Source organism: Pinus tabuliformis, chromosome 5_1 (genome assembly GCF_031772625.1).
Source record: "Pinus tabuliformis cultivar Carrire ecotype Pingquan chromosome 5_1, CPIR1, whole genome shotgun sequence".
Taxonomy (NCBI): domain Eukaryota; kingdom Viridiplantae; phylum Streptophyta; class Pinopsida; order Pinales; family Pinaceae; genus Pinus; species Pinus tabuliformis.
Window position 1 is genome coordinate 60,688,228 of NC_142305.1, and position 21,891 is coordinate 60,710,118.

Consider the following 21,891-nt stretch of genomic DNA (forward strand, 5'->3'; position numbering starts at 1 on the left):
GGTTGGCTTCCACACTGACTGTTATATCTTGCATCTCAGCTAAAGTTTGGGGGGCTCTTTCTCTCAATTGGTATGCCATGTCTGAATCAAACCCATCAGGAAATGTGTATAAGGCCAGATCAGGTGGAGGCCTCAAATTCTGGGGGATGGCATTGTATACGTTATTAAATCTAGCACAATAGTTCAGGACAGTCTCTTGAGGGACTCTTTTAATAGAATTGTACTCAGACAATATATGAAGCGGATCTTTCTTCTTTTCCCATCTGTTTAGGAAAGTTTGGTAGAGGGCTTCTGGATTAGCAATAGAATTTGCTGGAAGAGATCTGAACCAGGACCTTACATCTCCTGTCAAGCTTTGAACAAAAATCTTTATTCTAACCCCCTCATCATCTATCTCATAATTTTCAAAGTAGTCCTGCATCTTTTTGGTATGTTGCAGGGCTGAATAAGAACTAGTACCATCAAAATATGAGATCTTGGTCTGGTAATCCTGAGGCATAGCCCCTAGATTTGCTGGTAACTGTAAAGGGGCATACTTGTTAGCCATGTTTGCTGAGATAACTGGAACAACAGGAACAAACGGAACAAGTGGAGGGAAATGGATGAGAGGGGTGTGTGTAGTTATTGGGGGAGTTGAACAAGCGTTATGTGAAGTGGATGTAGAACTGGGAGACTGTGAAGTTGTGATATGAGGATGAAAGGAAACTTTAGCAGGGGTAGGAATGTTACTCTAAAATCCTACTTCAGGGCTTGAATCTGGACTAGTTTCTTCCTTTTCTTGTTTCCTAAGAGTCCTCGAAATCAGGTTTGGATTTTCAAATACAGGTGATGGATTTGGATCTGGATTAGATCTGGTGTAACGTGTCTTCTTCTTAGGAGCCAGCTTCTATGCTTCCTGACCTCTTTGAAATTTTGTAGGAAGAATTGTGAATCTGGCAGTGGCTGGGAAATTAGTTCAGTTCCCCAGTGGAGTCGCCAATTATGTTAGCACTCAGGTTGTTCCCTTTGACTCCCAAGGGAATACGACCGAGGTAACCACAAACCAACTTTGGATTACAGGTTCTAGCCTACCTGCAATCAGAGAGGGCTCTCTCTTTTGATTTAGCTTTTTTTTTTGGGATTTTAGGCTAGTTATGAAGTATAAAATTTTGTTTGAATTTTGGTTGTCAGCTATTTGTCTGAAGAAGGGTTTGCAATGTCAAAGAGGGTCTATTCCATTGGGCAATTGGAGTCCATGACTGATTATTACTTAGTACCTGTGATAAAGAGAGTGTTACTGCAGAGCCAGATAGGTATTCATGATACAAACTTTAGATTTAAGAAGAGACAGTATAGGATCACACCATGAAAGGCAACAAAGATTTCTTTCTTGGTGATACAGAAAATAAAGGGCTGAATCCTATTCAAGAGCAAAGAGAATTCCGGAATAGAAATTCACCATAAAATTAGAGTAAACAGGAGCATTTAAGAATTCCATATTTGCAGCTAATCCTGAAGAAAACATAGGTAGCAGGAATGATTGAGTTTAGGGTGTCTTACTGGACAAATCCTGAACTAATCATTTTCCTTCCTACTAAGATTATCAAACATATAGTATAGATGAGTTATATAAACAGATAAAACACAGACACAGTTAGGAAAACACTTATTGCATCATGAGAAAACACGAGAGTTCTGCAACATCCAACAATCCCATCACAACGCTTCCAAGCATAGCCAAGTTGAGAAAACCAGCAGCTTCTTGTATTATACTTCTCAGAATATACAACCGAGTACTTTAGAACAAATAAACAACAACCCCCAAATAAGCTAAGCGGGGCGTATATGTACAAAATTATCTTTACAAAATATCTCAAAAATGAGTCATTGACTCATAACTTTCTCTACCAACTCTCAAAAATAGTGGATACAATAGTTATTTCTATTAAAGCAGATTGATTATAGCTGGTCATTCCTGTCAGAAACCTTTGACTTTTGGAGTGCCTTGGGACGGCTGAGCACCTTTGCATTGATTTTTAGAATTCTTGCGTTTATGTTGCCCTGTCATGATGTTGTTGTACTGGACACATCAATTGTATTATCCAGCTGTACCCAGACACTGTCCTTTTCATCTAACTGTCTCCCACTGTTGCTCCAGGTAGATTTAGTACATGAGTCATTTGAACATGGTGACTCGCAGTTGATCAAAAACTTTAGGCTAAAATTAATTCATCAAAGTAAAGTTTCTATCATACTCCTCCACCATTCTTTAGTGGGCAATTGGTGCCTCTGTATTTTAATTAGAGTTTCATCAGCTTCAGTGTATTTGTAATAATTGGGAGGAACTGCAAAAAGGTGCCTGATCTCATGCTCAATAAAAAATAGATTTTCCAGCTTATCATAAAGATCCTGCCCAGATGGGGGCCCTGCTTCCTCTGGAGCGCTTGCAGATGCTGTTATTTGATTTGTTGCAAAGTTGTTGACCCTTTTGGCATAATTTTCATGAGATAACAATCTTGCTGCACTGGTCACCAAACTGGGGAGGCCCCTGTTATGTAAAACTGTGATTTTTGCAATAAATCCATTCACTTCTGCTTGTATTTCTTAACACTTTCTCTCCATGTCTGGACATAATTCCTCAGGGTAAGCACCCTTTTTATCAGCAGAATAGTATTAGTCCTGTCTCTAATGCCCATTCCTGCTAGCTAAAGGCCAGTCCGATTGTTAAGGACATTAATCATTCTGTTGGCTATTTCAGGCATACTCCCTAAAGATGCCCTGGCTCTTTGATTTTCAGCTTGAGCTTTGCCCAGAAAATCCATTTGCTCATGAACTGTTTCAATGGACTGCCATTGGTCTGTAATGGATTGGCCAATTTTATCCCATAGATTTTCTTCACATCAGCTATAGTTTTGTTCATGGTTAATTCATTTTCCAGCTCCTTTATCTTCTTTTCCAGGGTTCTTATTTCTCTTGTCCTTTCAGCCACATTCTGCTTTGATTTATCATATTTTTCTTCCAGTGTAGCCAAATTTTCTTTTGCTACCTTTAGTTCTGCCATCTGTGCTTCAAGAGCCTCCAGTTCTTTCCTCATATTTTTCATGTCGAGGCTGGGTGCCTGCTCTGGTGCTGCCACATCTGGTGCTGGTGCTGAAGGGCCCGCTTCTGATGTCCTTTCCGGGGGAGGAATTATTACTTGAGGAGCATCCTCAATATTTATAACTGGCTAAGGTGGCTAAGACACCTATTCTCCTTCCTTTTGCTTTAGGTCTGCTTCCAAGGCACCCTTTTTCTCCACCAGCCTTTTGTGCAAGGCCACCAGCATGGCCGTCACATCCTGATCTTTTCTTTGCTGGGCAACATCTTCTGTCTGAGGGTGAAGGGTTGGTGGTAGTTTAACCAGCTTCTTCAAAGCTGCTATGTCCTCATCTTTCTTCTTCATTAATGCTTGCACTCCCTTAGGGTCATTTGGATCATGCCCCAATTCTATGATAATTTCTTCCAAGGACTTGATTCTTTTGTCCTTGGCTTGAGAGGAAGCTTTCTCTAGCTCCAATTGAGCAGTAGTGTTATTCAGGGAGTTTTGCAACCTATGTGCCAATAGAGTCTTATCAGCCAATGAGGCATAAACCATCTCCCCTGTTTGTTTGTGTAGCTCTATCTGATCCATGGGATGGATGTCCTTGGCAAATACATCTAGGTTAGTCCTGATATAGTCAGCAACTGACTGGGGCTGCAGCATGGTGGGCTTAAAATGACTAAGAGTCATTTTTCCCTCTTGGATATCGTAGGCCGACATAAGCCTTTCTTGATTAGTTGGCGCCATCTTGAGCAGCTGGTTATAGAGTTGGACTCTGATTCGCTCATTTCTTGCTTTTATCTCTATAAACTGCTTCTTGATGCTAGGCTCGGACCTTGTCTGCTGTCCTGATGAACTAACTTCTCCTCCATGTTGTATCTCTTGTTCCTGCTGAAAGGAACTGGCCGATGTTTCAATGCTAGGAGGGAGCATGGTATCAGTGGGTATTTCAGGCATCTCCTCCGCAGAAAAGGGATTCAGCCTTTGTCTTTTCTCACCTTTCTCACCTTGCTGATCTGTTGAGGTAGTGAGAGGAGTTTCCTCCTGCCTATCTCTCTTCCTGGTTCTCTCTTCATTAGCTGGAGTTTGTAGCACCGAGGTTTCCACTGTTACCTCCTGCCTAGGAAGGACCTTTTCCTGAGTTTGTTGTTCTGTATTTGAAGGTGCCTCAGCCATCTCTTCTTGTTGTTCTGCTTGTTGCTCTTCATTAGGAAGTGGCTCCTCTTGTTGCATCTCTTTTCCTTTAGCTGTAGTTGCTGCTTGAGTAGTGGCTTGGGCAGATTGCTGGGGAATAGTAGAAGAGGAAGCAGCTACTCCAAGATGCTTGAGTACTAGGGGGCAAACCTGTCCAAAAAATTCTAAGTCAACTTCTTTTTCTAACTGCTTCATTGTTTTTTGTGCCATTTCTTCCTTAGAACATGCCTCCATTAGGGTGCCCTCTTTCCACTCTAACTGATTTGCATATTTTTCAATGTGTGGGATTCTGACATGGTCATAGCTGGCAAGTCTGTATCTGACTCTTCTAAGACTTATAAAATGATTGGGGTCATAGGGTGACCAAAGGAAGCTTGTTTGCAGCTGGAAGCTCTTTAGAATTTTATCTGCTTCTTGCCAGGCTTCTTCTCTTTTGTTGAAAATGAATGGGCCCAGTTGGTGTTTGATTTTCAGCTGTGCTTTTTTATTTCTGCTATGAAAATGAATCATGTCTGCATTTCCAAATTGCCGGAAATACTCTAATGCAAAAAGTCTCATGGGAACATACTTTGGCAGTCTGTAAGGGGCTAGCTCACAGCCATATATTCTAATTACTGTGTGGTCTTGGTAGAAGTACCAATCTCCAATGTTATAATTCTTTGAAAGCTGGAGGATCTTCTGCATTTCATCGGTGAGTCTAGGAAGAGGAGAACTCTGTAGCAGAGACAAGGCCGGATAGATGAACAGATCAATGAACTCACAATAGCTATATGGGGAGCAAGAAATATGGTGACAGATTGATGACCAAAATACCACTGACCTCCTGTTTCCTTTTGCATCCAGCTTTCTCAAGGAAACAGGGAAACTATCAGGCTGATAATATAATATCAAGTGATATACATAGGAGGTGTACTTGAATACCCTTTCCCTCTCCAAATTCATGAATTGCTCATGAATCTTGTCAGCAATAAATGTGGCATAATCATATTTGGCAGCAGGAGGCTGCCCTGGAGTGAACATGGATAACATTACCAAGGTTGTATCATCCACAAACTCACTGGTATTGAATCCTAGAATGCAGATATCATATCTACTAGCAGTCTCCCTGTTTCATTGAACCAGACATGTAGATAAGTAGGAGGTTACTGAGGCTGATATTCTGGCTTCATGAACAACTGGCCAATCTTTGTGACCTCTGCACTGGGCAACTTGGCAGCTTCTTGGAGCAGAAAATTCATAGAAAGGGGGACCAGAGGTTTAGTTGGCTTAAAGTTCAGCATCTGATTTATGGATTGAGGAGTGATGTGGAATAAAATATTCCCAAATGAACCCAAAACTGCTCTTTGTGAGGGTTCATAGTGTTCACAACACTGATGGATGAGGTCTGGGAACACATTGACTTGGGGTAGGTAATAAATGGGCAAGTGAGACTCCCAGATACCTATGTCATCAGCACCACTCATGTATTTCTCCTTCAGCTCACAAACAGTGTGTATGTGATACTTGGTAGTTATCTCAACTGTCTCTTTAATTTGATGATCCCGGTCAGCAAGGGCCAACCATTGCAGGTTCCTCTGTGGGGCACTCAGAGGAGTAATATTCAAGGCCACAGGGGTCTCCATGATTCACTTGTCCTTTGAACTGGATTATACTTGAATTGTGGATGAATGCGGTGAATTTTGACAGAGAAAGAGATTTACAGAGAGAAACAGGATAGTTTTGGCAAAATTGAGGTGAAATGCTGCCAAAGGGGTTGAAACAGGGTGAATTATCTTGCTGTGGCGCGCCCTGCGACACGAAAAAAAAACTTTGCAAAGGGTCTGGGTTGAGCACAATGCAGCGAGTGAGGGAATTAGATGAATTTGGGCCCTCCAATGGATACTGGTTCGGATTTTGGAAGGTACAGGAGTTCAGAATGCCGGAAACTGGTTATTTTGTGTTTTTAGCAGAGGAAGACTGAAAAAACCAGTTTGTGGAAGAAACGGGTAAATACCTGGTTGTCACACGACGGGGGGAGATGACCGTGCGGAATTCTAGGCGGCAGCAGCTCAAGGATGAATTTCTGGAGGTTGGCGGAAAAACGTCGTAAAATTCATGCAAGCGACACAGTGCTCAAACTTATGAAAAATACGAAAAAACATGATTTTTGGGCAAAATATGGAAAAATTAGTTTTTTGGCGCCTTTTTGACGGATGACGTCAGCATGACGTCATTGGTGGGGTCGAGTATGGCGGGATGACGTGTCAACCGGTGAATTGGCTGACCTGGACAAGCGACGTGGCGGTGCTGTCGGAACCATGGCGAAACGGGAGCTGACACGACGCTGATGCGGCAATGACGTGGCGATGATGCGAGGATGACGTAAGGCGGAAAGGCAATGGCGGTAAGCGGTTTATCGGACCACTTTTGGTACGGGCCTGGTTTGTGTCGGAAGCCGCCCGATACAATCAAAAGCCAACACGCGTCCACGGACAGACGTCATCATTCTGACAATATCGGGCGCTAAAGGACGGCGATCAGGGGCTGTCCAAAATCGCCGAGGACCGTCGGATGGGAGGGCCCGGATCCGACGGACGACGGGACACGAAGATGGCAGAGCAGTACGGCGGGGCCCGTGAAATAAACAATTATTATTTCTGGTAAATCGCGCCAGGATAAACTTTGGATAAATAGAATTTGTGGGTTTTATAAGGTTTTTAGGGATCAGCGGGTAAACTATGTACAGGTTTATAAGGTGCGCTAGGGCTATTAGATCAACCAGATGTTGATTTAATCCCCCAAAATAACCTATGAATGCACATTTGCATTAGCGCCCGACTTTATCATGCCTTCACCCTTTGGAGTATTAAGGCTATATTGCCTGGGGGGGGGGGAATATATATATTTTATGGGATTTTTGTACGAAAATGGTATAATAATAGGGAAAAGGGGAAAATTAGGGAGCTAAATAGTAAAATTAGGGGTTAATATGGATTTGAGATGAGAGAGAGGAACTGAATACTAAGTTTAATGAGTAAACTTAGGTGCAGAGACAGATGAAAATGATCAAGGATTTTACACAGGAAATGTGGCTTTCTTATGTAATAGGAATCAACACCTTGGCTTGATGTTGCCATAATCACAAGGTAATGCCAGGACTCAATGAGGAAATCCCATTGGACCTTTAGGGAATGTTAGAAAGAAGTTTTGTGGGGAATGATTGGGGAGTTAGACATGCTTCACTGTGCTATTACCAAAATGCTGAATAGGTGAACCTGCTCTTGCCAATATATGCTTTCTCTGTCAAGGCCAGCAATTCGAAGGAAAACAGGCTTCTGCAACCCCTTTCTACCTACCCATCTTAGTGCCTAGCATTTTTTATTACTTCAAGGAGGGTGCACTTAGACTTGCAAACCCTCAATTACTCTCTTTATTTTCTTTTTCTTTTCCTTTTGAGTTTCTATCTAAAACTACCCTTATTACTTCCAAGGCCCCAGATTAAGCAGTTGGGAACCTTTATTCTCTACCTAACTACTAATCTGCCAAGATTAGACAGTTTGGACAGATTCTCTTCCTCTATTCTACAACATCAATTTAAACATGGCATGCTCCAGATTAGACTATTGGATCACCCATCCAGAAGTAGGACACCATCCAAACTATGTACAGACATGTTCTTTCACAGAAATATGGGATCTTTGCATCATCAAAGTAGAACATATTTGGAATTTCCCCTGCCAATCATGAAAAATGAAACCTATTGGTATAGGAGGCTAACAGTAGGCAAACACAGCTTTGATACCAAATGTAGGTTTTAACCCTGTACAGAAATTACCTGCATACGAATTCTAAAACACAGAAAATAAACAATGTGAGAGCATAGCACATAAAACACATATACACAGAGATTTTCCCCTGGATCCCAAACCGGGACTACCAGCTTGCTTTTTCATTATGTTCCTTTCAATGTTATAATACATATTTATACATGCTGAAGCATCCAATAGCATGGACCGAAAACCATCGTGTCCAAAACCGTGGACCAAAAACCATCGTGTCCAAAACCATGTGCGAAAAACATGCACAAAACCATAGGTAGGTCTGCCCAACCTAATATAGGGTCCAAAACCAAAATTTTCCGGGCCGCTGCCCCAAACCCCATAGAGTGGGGTTACCTGCACCCCTCAAACCCCCTGTGACTCCCCCCGCTACGTAATCGGTGCAACGAAGGGGGGCTCCGCCCCCCTTCTAACCCCTCGGTTAACTACATGGGCTTGTCATGGAAAGAATATAACATAACCCAACAATGAAGAAGAAGACGAGGACCCACAAAAGATTAATATCCCTGAAACCGAGAGTCACCGCGAGGTCAAGGGACCACAGATCGAGAATCCTGATATAACCGCACTATTGAAAACAAAACGGGTAAATATTGGTATGAAGGCGGAGCCCAAATTTGTGAAGATTGGAAATTATTGGGATGATGCGATGGTAGATAAGGTCACCAAATTTCTCCACGAATACCAAGATTTGTTCCCTACCAAGTTTATGAAGTTAAAGGGGATAATAGGGGACCTAGGCATTATTAAGATCACGCTAAAACCCGACGCAAAAGCAGTTAAGCAAAGACCTTACCATCTCAATCCGAAGTATAAGGAGAAGGTCTGCTTAGAGTTAAATAAGATGCTCGCGGCAGGCATCATTGAGCCTGTAGAAGAATCTGATTGGGTGAGCCCAATGGTGGTATAGGAAAAGAAGCAAAAGGATGAAATAAGGATATGTGTAGATCTCAGGAAGTTGAATGATTCTTGTATTCATGATCCTTTCGCGACTTCGTTCACTGATGACGTATTGGATAATGTAGGAGGCCATGAAGCGTACTCCTTCACTGATGGGTTCTCTAGGTACCATCAGATCAAAATCACGCCTGAAGATAAAAGCAGGATGACCTTCGCGACTGAGTGGGAATGTTTTCAGTACACTATAATGCCTTTCGGATTAAAGAATGCACCTGCAATTTTTTCGCACATAGTCATTGTTTCATTCAAAGACTTCATTCATAAGTTTCTGGAGGTGTACTTTGATGACAGGACTGTGTTTGGGTTGGTAAAATGCCGGTAAAATGCCATGTGTCTAGTTTGCACTTAATGCTAGATCCACTCAATCTGAAGAAATGTTTGTTTTGTGTTCCTTTTGGGACTTCGCTGGGTCATGTGGTTTGTAAATAGGAACTGATGGTAGATCCCACTAAGATCGCAGTGATACTTAACTTGGAGGCGCCGAGGAGTGTGAAACAGTTGCACACAACCTTGGGACATACTAGGTACTACAAGAAGTTTATCAAGGGCTATGCCCAGATCACCACGCCTATGGAGAAGTTGTTGAAGAAGGATGTTACATTCTGTTGGAACGAGGACTGTCAGAAAAACCTGGATGTATTGAAAGCAAAAATGGTCACCGTGCTGATTTTAATCTTCCCGAATTGGAAGGAGTTTCATGTACATGTAGACGCGTCATGTATAGCACTAGGAGTAGTACTGACACAGGCCAACAAAGGAGAATTGGGCCATCCTATAGCATTCACAAGAAGAAGTTTATCCAAGGCTGAGAAGAACTATTCCACCACCAAGCGTGAAGGATTAGCCATGGTATACGCGCTCCAGAAGTTTAGACACTATTTGCTGGGGGGACATTTTAAAATGTATACAGATCATTCTGCATTGAAATACCTCGTCAATAAGCCTGTGTTGGGGAGATAATCTGTAGGTGGTTGTTATTATTCAAGGAGTATGATTTTGAAGTTATTTTGAAGCCTGGATGACTGAACGTGGGACCAGACCATCTGTTGCGCATTGAAATGGGGGAAGAGCCCACTAATTTGGAGGAGGGTGTTATCTCAAAATCAGATCCTGATAGGCTGCTGGTCAGGTTGACTCTAAGTAACTATTTCAACCTACTTTAGGTTGAGGCTTAGCCTCCTCAACCTGAGAGGGCTCTCTCTTGATGGATTAATGATTTTGATTAAAGATAAGATGGCTAACTCTTATAGAACAACTGTGAAAAATATGAATGGTGGAAACAGATTAAACAAAACTATCCATTGGGCTTATGGAGTCAACAACACCTCAATATAAAAATGAACTCAACCCTACATGGAAGTCAGGGCATTCAGCATTTAAACATTCAGAACATAAACTCATATGGGACCACACAGTTTATAAATGTATACAGGAAGTCAGAGCACATTCAGTGAATTCTGAGTGATTATACATCCATACCACTGTAAGAATTAAGGAAAGGAAAACATCACATATTCTGAACATAAAAAATCCTTCATGAATCCTGAGAAGTAAAGTCAAGCATGTATTACTGAAAATGAGTCTTACATAGGCCAAATACAAGCTTTTCCATAAAATTTTCCAACCCTGATTACATTGTTGTTTCAGCTATATATAGAGCTCTTATTCTAACTGATCGAGATTCCTCCTTAAACATTAAGGGAATTCAAAAACTACTTCTAATGACACCTATTAACCCTTTAACTAACTAATAAATACAACTGACTACTAATTGACAGCTCTAGAATCCTAAAACAATTAGGATTCTAATTCTACATCATGTTGAATGTAGCATTTATTACAATCAGGATTTATTCCCTGACAAGTGGTCTCTTTTAGTTTGGCTGTGGTAGGTGTTTGTAGCTGCTTGTTGGCCTTTAATGTCGTATCCTCTCCATTGCCCCAAAATAGAACAGATTGCCACGTCCTTGATGTGCTGGCCACCTTTGTCATGTGTAAAGGCAAAAACTCTTTCAAACCGTTTTGACATATCTTGAACTGTGGTAAGTGTGTTCACTTTATGACAAAAATTTAAAGCTGGATTCGAATCCATATTTTCTCCACCTGTCTTTACATGGTTGAATGTTGATAGCTTTAGATGATGCCTTGTATATATTCCCCTTTCAAAATTTCCGCTTGTATCTCAAAACCGGTCGACTGATATCAGATTGTTTTAGCTTCAGCAGTTTCGTAGCGCGCTATGAAATTGCTGAGTTTTAGTCATCATCTTCAGCAGTTTCGTAGTGCTCTACGAAACTGCTATGTTATTCCAAAAGACACAGTTTCGACCAAATTTTTCCATTTTGAGCCCTTTGCTATCTTGAAATGTCTCTTTTCATGTGCCTTGGAGCTTTTCAAACTGAATATATATATGGACCCCATTCTTTCCATATGCCTCCACATAACACCAATCATCTGTTGTGCCAACCATTAATGAGAGATTACACATAGGATTCTGGACAGCTGCAGCAACAAACCTATCTAGTGCCTAGTCAATTAAATGGGTTGCAATAATGCCTTCAGTTATCTGAGATTTCCTCAGAATACCATCTGGATCACATGTCACAAACCAACCAATCTGCCAACCAGGAACCATCCATTTCTTCGATATGCTCCCAAGAGTAATTACTGGTATAGTTGATGCAAAGAATCCCATTGGAATGAATGGCTTCTTACCAAATACAATATGAGCATATACTTCATCTGAGATTATTAACAAACCTAACCTTTTAGCTATCTCTGCAACCTTAGCCAAATGATCATGTGTAAAAGTGGTGCCACATGGGTTGCTTGGATTGATAACAACCATTGCCACTGTGTTGCTATCTGCAATTGTATGAAGTTGATCTAGATTGATTTCCCAACCCCTTTCTGGAACTAAATCATGATGCCTTGCTTCCTTTTTCTTGCATTGCCAATATAATGGTAAGTGAAGATGACATGAGATATAAGCTTCTATTCTGGCTGAAAAATAGGGCTTGGGACAGAGCTCATAACTTCTCACAAAAAAGGTATTTGGAAAAACTGAAGGAGGCTTTTGTGAATCAATCCATGCTGAAAAAAATCCTATCTTTGTTTTTTGAAAAACCTTCCCTACCGCCCAGAATGTGTCTTTGAAAAACAGGTGTAAAACAGGAGATGAAAAACTGCACCTACAACAGTTTCGTAACGCAACTTTGGTCATTAATTTCTCTCAGATCGTAATGGATTTGAGGAAACGGAAGGAGGTTTTTCTAGTTCAGTCAGTTAGGAATAAAAACCTCTTTCCATTTCCAAAAATAGGCTTTCAGTTGCTTTAGAGACCTCCTGGAAGTTGACTACCTTTTCATAATAAAACTTTGGAGTTCATAAATGTATTTCTTTTCTTTGCTTCTTTTTGAAACTTGCAACCTGTGCATACCAAGACAGCTAATGACCTAATGATGAGGATTCTGATAAATATGACAGCTGGGTGATATTTTCTATGGATCAGCACGAAATCACCTAGACCGGGTCTACGAAATCACCTAGACAGTTGTGCTGCGAAAACACCTAAAACTGACTTATGCACTACGAAATTACCTAAAGAGCTTTGTAGCACATAATAACCTTTGAACAGAGCTAACACATGGAAATTGTGTGAATTATGAGACCAGTGGTGAATGAGAATGCATAGTGGACTCCTAAGACTCAGACTCTAAGGCAAACAAAAACTCAAACTTGGACTAGCACCGAATCTTTACCATCAAGCTAGTATGAGAAATTTTGGCATTAAAATTCTTAAGTGATAACAGAGGGATTGCCTAACGCACAGCTCTTTGTAGTGTGCATCATGGATGGTCACTTTGAAGACATCATACACTTCCTAACGACAGGAACTACCCTAGAAGGCTACACCATCCAGAAAAAAAATGAGTTGGTGGTACGCGTGGCAGACTTTTCTATCATTCCCGGACATCTGTACAAAATGGGGTCTGATGAAGTATTACAACGATATGTACCGGAGCTTGAAAGGAGTAGTATCCTCATGGATGCTCATGGGGGTGCCACAGGAGGGCATTACGCAGGAAGGGAAACCGCACAGAAGATCCTACATGCAGGATTGTGGTGGCCAACCCTCCATTAGGATTCAAAAGCTTACTGCAAGGCATGTGATGTGTGTCAAAGGATTGGCAGGCCATCGCGGAGAGATGAGCTGCCTCTGAACCCATAGATGACGTTACAACCTTTTGAGAAATGGGCGATAGATTTTGTGGGACCCATTCAGCCCCAAGAAAAGAAGACGGGAGCACGGTACATTATCATCACGACTGAGTATTTGACTCGATGGATAGAGGCACAACCTATGAAGGACTGCACAGGCACGACCACTATGAAGTTTCTCTTTGAGTATGTATTAGTGTGATTTGGGTGTCCAAATATTTTGATGAGTGCTTGTGGTACGCACTTTCTAAACAAAACAATCAGCACACTGACGAAGGAATTTTAGGTATATCACCAGAAAAGCATGCCTTATCACCCACATGCGCATGGGATGGTGGAAGCATTCAATAAGGTGCTAGAGAATGCGCTAACCAAGGTTTGTAACGCTCAGCGAAGTGATTGGGGCCTGCACATACCTGCCGTACCATGGGCCTATCGAACGACATGCAAAAAGTTGACTGGATAGACACCCTTTAGGCTCGTATATGGTGTTGAAGCAATGATGCCCATGGAGTACATTGCACCTAGTCTACGCATAGTGGCTCTCATGGTTATGACGAATCACGGAGCTCTCGAAGAGAGGCTCATGCAGCTTGCTAAACTTGAGGAAGAAAGATTTATGGCTAGATTTCGCCAACAGGTCCAAAAGCAGCACGAAAAAGCATGGCATGATCAACACATTAAACTGTGCACCCTGAAGGTAAATGATCTGGTTTTTTTATATGACAACATGTTTGATAAATTTCCAGTGAAATTCAGAATGCATTGTCTAGGGCCCTACGTCATTAAGGAGATTACCAACGATGGAGCAGTTTAGATGGTTAAATTGAATGGAGATCCATTCCCAGGAAAGGTGAATGGCAGTCGATTGAATCCATACACTAGTGATCTGGCCAGGTGACTATATGAAGGTAGCATAGTCTTAGTGCTCCAGGCAGCTGAAAGGAGGCACGGGACTATAAACTACACTTCCCGGGTTGGGGAAATATGCAATTGGAGGATTGTGCGGAACAAGGAAATGTCACAGGGTTCACGACAACGCGAAGATAGATGCGCTACCCAGGGAAGAATCAAACAGGTTGGCCAGAAAGTAACCGTTAAAGTCATTGTTCATGATTTGACAACAAGAATGTGGCCAAATGGAGTTGGCAGCCGACATTTAAGACAAAATTTATGGGTAGGATCCTTAGAAATTTGCCGCCAATCCGGCATTAATGAACCGAATATGGGGGAAATGGTCGGATATGAATTCAAAATGGCCTATAAATTATAGATGGAGGCCCAACGAAAAACACTTGGCATTTTGAACATTGATTTGGTGAGCTCTCAGATGTGCATGACCCATGCATTCTTCGAAGCATTGCTTAACTGCCCAGTGTTTGATCAGTTTCCAGAATCCAACCGCAATTTCATCCATGATTTTATCCTAGGATCTGAAGCTATGGACGCCGAAGCAGTGACAACCAAGGGGGCTATGGTGGAGGTTGTTATGGAGGCAGAGGGAGCTGCTCCAGATGTTGTAGAGGTATTAGCTGAAGTCCCCAAGTCACCCCAGATGCCTAGACCGAAGCATACTCTGACCACAGAGAGTGCGAAGGATAAGAAGGCAATCAGGTTGCAATATCAGTGTACGCGTTACCTAGAAGAAACCCACAGAAGGACAAGCCCACCACATAGGAAAATGGAAAAACCATTAACCTAGAGCCGGAGGAGGAAGAAATTGAGGACATCCCGCTGGATGATGAGGATTTGCAGGTGGAAGTGGAGGAAGTTAAAGTCAAGGGTTTTGACCCTATCACTAAGTTTCCCGAGTACATCCCTCCGCACAAGGGACAGACCAAGGTTCCAAAGGATAGTAGCTGGAGACAGAGGTGCGAGAACTGCAGCAGTGCTATGACAAAGTAAACGGTACAGCACAAACCGTCGCTCTCACACAGATACTGGTGAAGCTGCAGGAGGCAAAAACATTAAAGGAACAGGTATATGCAGCACAACACAAAGAGGCAGTGCTAAAGGTGCACTTGAAGCCCTAGTTGGACGAAGCTTATTCAGTCACAACCTCTATTGAAGGCAAGCTTTCTCGTCTACAATCAACTCAGTAGAAGCTTTAGGCTGAAATTTCAAGACCAACGACAGAGCAGTTGGTTGAAGAAGTGAAGCAGGCAGCTGCATAGTGCACCACTGAGGTTTCCGTCATACAGGTCGAGCTGGGAGGTCTTCGCATCAATATATTCATGCCTACAGAGTGAATCGAGGGCAAGTTACCATGTTTTTGTTGGGGGCCTGTTAGGAACAGGTTCCCCCAAGAGCAGTTTTGGGGCTAAAAGCCCATGTTTTGGGATAAATTTGTAATAAAGTTGTAAAGTCTCTGCATTTTGTGGTTGCGGAGCGCGAAGGTGTCAAGAGTCATAAAGTTTTCTCTGCCCTTATTTTGTAAAGTGCCGAGTTGGCTGTAAAGATCTACCCATGGTCCACGGACCATGGGATTGTATAAAAATGAGCTAAGTAAGTAAGCTCTAAGTAGTGAGTAGAAAAGAGGGGAGCATTGGAGTTTTGGTAGAGAAGTCTAAGTGTTTGGGTCTTAGCGTAGGTAGAGGCTCCGCGGCTAAGTGCGCAGAGGCCTACGGTGGAAGTCCGCAACTGAGTGCATGGACCCCTTCAGCTGTGTGCGCAAGGCGGATACAAGCTGTATTAAACTGGAAGATATCAATAAAGAGAAGTATTCAACAAATTCTGTGTATTTATTTCTTGTCAATGCATTTGATTATATTGAGTTTTGGGTTTAATTTACAATGTTTATTTGATGCACGAATATATGTGATTGTATCGGTTAACTGAACACAAGTAAGGATATCAATTTACATGGCGCTAACTATGATTGATTAATAAGATAAGTAAAACACTTCAGATAACTTGGGAAACCTATACAATACACTTTCATAGCTGCGAGAAAGTACCTGGACCACAGATTAAGGCTGCGCGAAGGTCAATCATACACCTTCGCTGAGGTACTGAAGGGTGGAATAAATGGTAGAATGATAGAGCCCTGAGGCTTAGCGACCAGCACAAAAGCAGGGGTAGAGGGTATAAACAGACATAATGACCATCTCAGGGTGCGGAAACTTGGTTCCAACATCCCCCCATACTGCTTTGGGTGATACTTCGATCCACGCTCTGCGGGTTGATGCCGAAAGGGCCAGTAGTTTAGGTATTTGTTTGGCTAACTAACATTGAACCTGGGTCAGGCCCCACAAAGCCAACACCATGTTTACCTCCTTTTCCTATCGCCATCATCTAAATAAATGAAATAAACATAAGGTTTTGATAAGGTAAACATTTATATGTCCTCTTTTTCATATTTTGTCAATATGCCTTATTTGTTTATTAAAGTTTACATGCATCTAATCCACAGATCGCAGCTACTTCCATTGTTGACAGGGTTCGAGTGCGCCAGCTCAGCAAAGGAGTATATGGGTAGATAGGGAATGATCCTCTCATGGATTTCTTCTTGTTTACTTGAGATAATCCATCTCGATATCCACACTACAACACGGTCAACCATGACAGTCAACCACAAGATAGCGTGCTGGAATAGAGTCTGAGTTTCAATAGATATTATCGATTTGATTTTTCAATAGAAAATTGACAAATAAGCGATACTATTTAGTTTAATAAGGATTGTAGCAAAGTCCTGTAGGCTTGAATTTCTCACATCGTTAATTAAAACTCTATAAAAACAATGGCAGCTCTGTTTAACAGTGCGCCACCGTATGTAATTTTGAAGCATCCTGTAGAAAGTCTTTTCCATTTAATGCAAATATCTTGGTTCATACATTTTATGTGTTGTTTATTTCAGGCAACTGACAGCCTCGTGGAAGGCCCCTGTGCGCAGATTAGGTCTTTCATTCACTGCAATTAGATTTTCTTTTGTTTCATAGATTTAATTTATGATGTCGTGTTTTCATATTTTTAAGATGCAATTCAATGAAGTTCGTGACTAGGTTCACTTAATTGGTCTTTGTATCGTTAATTTCATTTGCTTCATACCTAGCATAACTCAGTAATTTCGTTCCATTCATAGCTTAGTAATCTTGTTTCTGTTTTTATTTTGCATTGAATGAAGTTGCAGTAGATAAGAGTGACAGTCTTTCTCAGTGTCTGAACTCAAGCACATTTCATTTTCCAAGTTGATAAAATAGGATTTTCTTTATTTCATTTCATACTTTCATAATTAGCTTTGTTTAGTTGCAGCATAAAAATCCAAAAACAATTGATAAGTTGAAAAGAAAATTAAACTTAACATCCTCATTGAAAAGAGTTAAAATAATTATCCAGCCATTCTAAAAAGCTCAATTCAAACATAACTAATTCTATAAATATCATTTAGAGTAATTGATTAACAAATATTAGAAATAACATCCTAGCATAAATCATAACATCATCTCAACACTGACTCTAAATTTTGACATTAATTTAGATAACAATAACATAATCACCTTAACAACATAGACAACTTCCAGCACATATAGTGCACTTGTACTTCATCAGTTTACCTTCCCTGGTCGATAATTTATGCTTACAATTTAAGAACATTAAATTGACTAAACATTTTGGCATCGTTTTTGGGGACAACTCAATGAGCTTGATGAAATGAGACAAGAAGCCTTCCAGAGGACCATCCTAGTTCAACTATAGAGATCCAAATGGCATGAAAAATACATTAAAGAAATAGAATTTCATACAAGAGATTGGACATTACTTTTTTATTCAAAGTTCAAAAAGTTCCAAGGAAAATTCCAAACTCATTGGCTTGGACCTTATGAAGTTGAAAATGTCTTTGACAATGGTGCAGTCAGAATCAAAACTATTGATGAAGAGAAAATTATTTTAGTGAATGGACATCGACTTAGACTTTATCATAATCCATTGACAAAAGAAGAAATTGTCAAAAGTTTCCAAGACAATTCATAATTGAAGATGGTTAAAAAGAATTATTCTTCTTTTCCACCTTAGAAATTTTATTTTTCTCTATTTTCATATAAAATAATATATATATATATATATATATATATATATATATATATATATATATATATATATATATATATATATATATATATATATATATATATATAGATAGATATACATATATATATATATATATATATATATATATATATATATATATATATATATATATATATGAAAACCAACAATGTTGGGTGTGGAGCCTGATTATCTTCTGTATTCAAAGTTTTCAGTCGGATGTATACCCGAGGAAGACTGTACACCCTCCACGCGAGGGGGTGCGGGGGGGACTTGTCCCCCCTGTGGGGGTCTGGGGGGGTAAATCCCCTTCGGCTGGGGGGTCCGGGGGCCAGCGCTCTCCCGGCGGGTGTTCAGGGGCAGCACCCCCGAAGCTAAAAATAGATGTAAAATTACCTTATAAAAGTCTAGTAATTTCTAGTCAATTTGGGTCGTTCATTAGGCGGATGATCTGACAGTAGAAGTTATGTTTAACTTAGGGTTTTTTTTTTGCCCTAGAAGGAAACCCCTCACTATATATGAGGAAATTGTATTGCATCTATGTATATCTGTAGGTTGTATCTCTTCAGTTTGCTGGATAATATAATAAAAGAAGGACTAGCTGTTTCTTCATGGATGTAGCCCAAACTGGGTGAACCACGTATATCTGCGTCTCTCTTGTTTTATGCGTTTTCTATTTTATTGCTGCAATATTTTATGTGTTCCATTGCTCCATAATATATAGTTTTCTAACAAACAAGTTGTTGGCATGCTTATGCAGAAAATTTAAAGTGAAAACCAACTCTTGTTGGCATCTTAAATTTTGTCTTAATCACTTTTCTAAAAACAAAATCCCTTTTTAAAAACATCCTTTTCTTGAAAAAAAATTAGCTACGGAATTAGTGACTTTCTGCAGCTCAAGCAAGTTTCTACAGCTCTCAGAAAGTTTTTGCAACCAATCTAACAGGGACACTTGGTGGCTCAAATTAAAGAAATGATTGACTCCTTTCAAAGTGCAAAGTTCCTACAAATGACATCAAAGGACAAATAAATGTTATAAAATAAATCTAAGATATGTAACACTTTAATTTTACAATAAGGGTTAACATATTGCATCTATGAATTACAAGGACATAACATTATCGAAAAAACCAAAATCATTGCAGTTCATGGATGATAATCCCTTGTCAAATCCATTATATTCTGCCACCATTTTAACCCCTATCTTTTCCTCATTTCGAATCCATCGATTTGATCACCGAATCATTGAATTAAATGCATTCAAATGGCTAAATCATCTCAATGAACCTTCATTATACTCGCATGTTCTCTCATTATTCTAATTCATACAGTCTCTCCATCCTAGAGCAAAATCCTACTAATACCATTTTCCCTATCAAGTAAAACAATTCTTGAGACGAAACATCTCTCACCATGGGCATTATTGTTCAAACATGACCAACAGGACGGAAATTTTTGGAAGGATACCCCTAGACCAGAGAATTGTTACAAAAAGTTCAGTGGTTAGATTTCATAGAAAAGTTTGATGCTTTACATGGGGAGGTGACAAAAAAGCTTTGCACGATATTTTTATGGAACAAAAGTTAAAATAGACAGAGTTCCTGATTGCAGAAGCCACTGGATTGCCTAGAGTTGGAGAAAAAATGGTTCAAGAACAGAGGAATTGAAGGGGAAGATTGGAAATTTTTCTTGAAAAACCCAAGGATGGATACTACTGTCTTCAGAAAAGGTATTCCTAGTTCTACCCTCAAAGGTAAATGGAGAAATTTGCTCCTTGTCCTTCATAAATTTGTTACTTGTGAAGGTCGATTTGAGTGTATGGTTTTCTATCACATTAGGCTATTGATGAATTTCCTTGAAGAGCATCAAATGAATATTCCATATTTTCTGTTGCATAGCCTTAAGAAAATGTCAGTAAATGTTTATAAGAAAATCTAGCTTATAGACAACACAATGTACCATCATGGGTTAATAAAAATCTTGATTGAGTTTCATCTTCAAAGCGTAGGTGATAATTGGGAAATTTTTCTAGTCAAAAATCATTTTGAAGAGAAAACCCCTGAACAATCAAGTGGTAGCAAAGCCCTAAGGGGAAGAAAGAGGAAAAGTGAGACAATAATAGAACAAGAAACACAACATAATCAAGAATTGTCAAAGGATGATCTACCAATTGTAGAAATTTTGCAGAAAATGAACAGAGAAATTCTTAGAAGAAAGAAAGCCAACAAGGAAATAGAGGTTTTACCTCGAACAAAAATCCTTCCTTGGAAAGAAAATCCAAAAGCTAAAGAAAATAAAATTCAAGGATTTCTAACCATAGGTTTGAGAAGAAGCACCAGATTGAACACAATGAAAGAAGTAGCCTCAGAAGTTGCAGAACATATTGATCTTAAGTCAAAAGGGCAATATGGAGGTCTTGAGAACTCTTTGAGAGAATCATTGAGACTGTCACCAAAGGTCTCACCACCTCCCTTCAGTTCACCTCCAAGAAGTCCAATACAATGCCCCAGTATTGATCCTATTCAACAAGAAATTTATGATTACATAGAATCATTAGAGAGAAAAGAATCAGAATCCAAAGGATCAATTCAGAGCCGATAAGAAGGAAGCAACTAATTTAATGATCCACAAGAACCTCCAGCATCTATTGTCTTAAAACAAGAAATATTTGAGCTGGAGATATTAAACAGGTACCTCAAAACTGAAAATCAAACACTGAAGGCACAAAATGGAATTCAAATTTCCAAAATTGATAACCTCATTCTTCACTTAAGTCTATGGTATAAAAAGAACAAGAAATTGAAGAAAGAAAACAAGGCCATGAAAAGATAAATCATTAACCTGAAGTATAAGATCCTTATGAGGAAACCAAGGATGGCAATGACTGCTACGAAAAAGAAGAAAGTGAAACCTTGATGTATTGGCAAAGGTATACAGGAAAATGACAATTCTGTGTTGTATGAGGACATACAAAACCTCGTGTGTGGGGGAATGTAGAGTCCAAGAACTGTCTTATCTTGAAATCCTTTTTTTACATGTTTACCTACTTTTTCCTATCTCTATCATCCAAATAAATGCAATAAACATAAGTTTTTGATAAGGTAAATATTCATATGTCCTCTTTTTAATATTTTGTCAATATGCCTTATTTTTTTATTAAAGTTTACATGCAGCTACAGAATTGACCTGATTCCACAGTTAATCCACAGATCCGCAACTACTTCCATTATTGACAGGGTTTGAGTGCACCAACTCAGCAAAGGAGTATATGGGCAGATAGGGAATGATCCTCTCATCGATTTCATCCTGTTTACTCGAGCTAATTCATCAGGATATCCACACTATAGCACGGTCAACCATGACAATCAACCACAAGATAGCTTGCTTGAACAGAGTCTGAGTTTCAAGAGATATTATCGATTTTCCTTTTCAATAGCAAATCAAAAATAAGAAATATGATTTAGTTTAATAAGGATTGTAGCGAAGTTCTGTAGGCTTGAATTTCTCATATTGTTAATTAAAAACTCTATAAAAACAATGGAAGCTTTATATAAAAGTGCACCACCGTATGTAATTTTGAAGCATCTTGTAGAA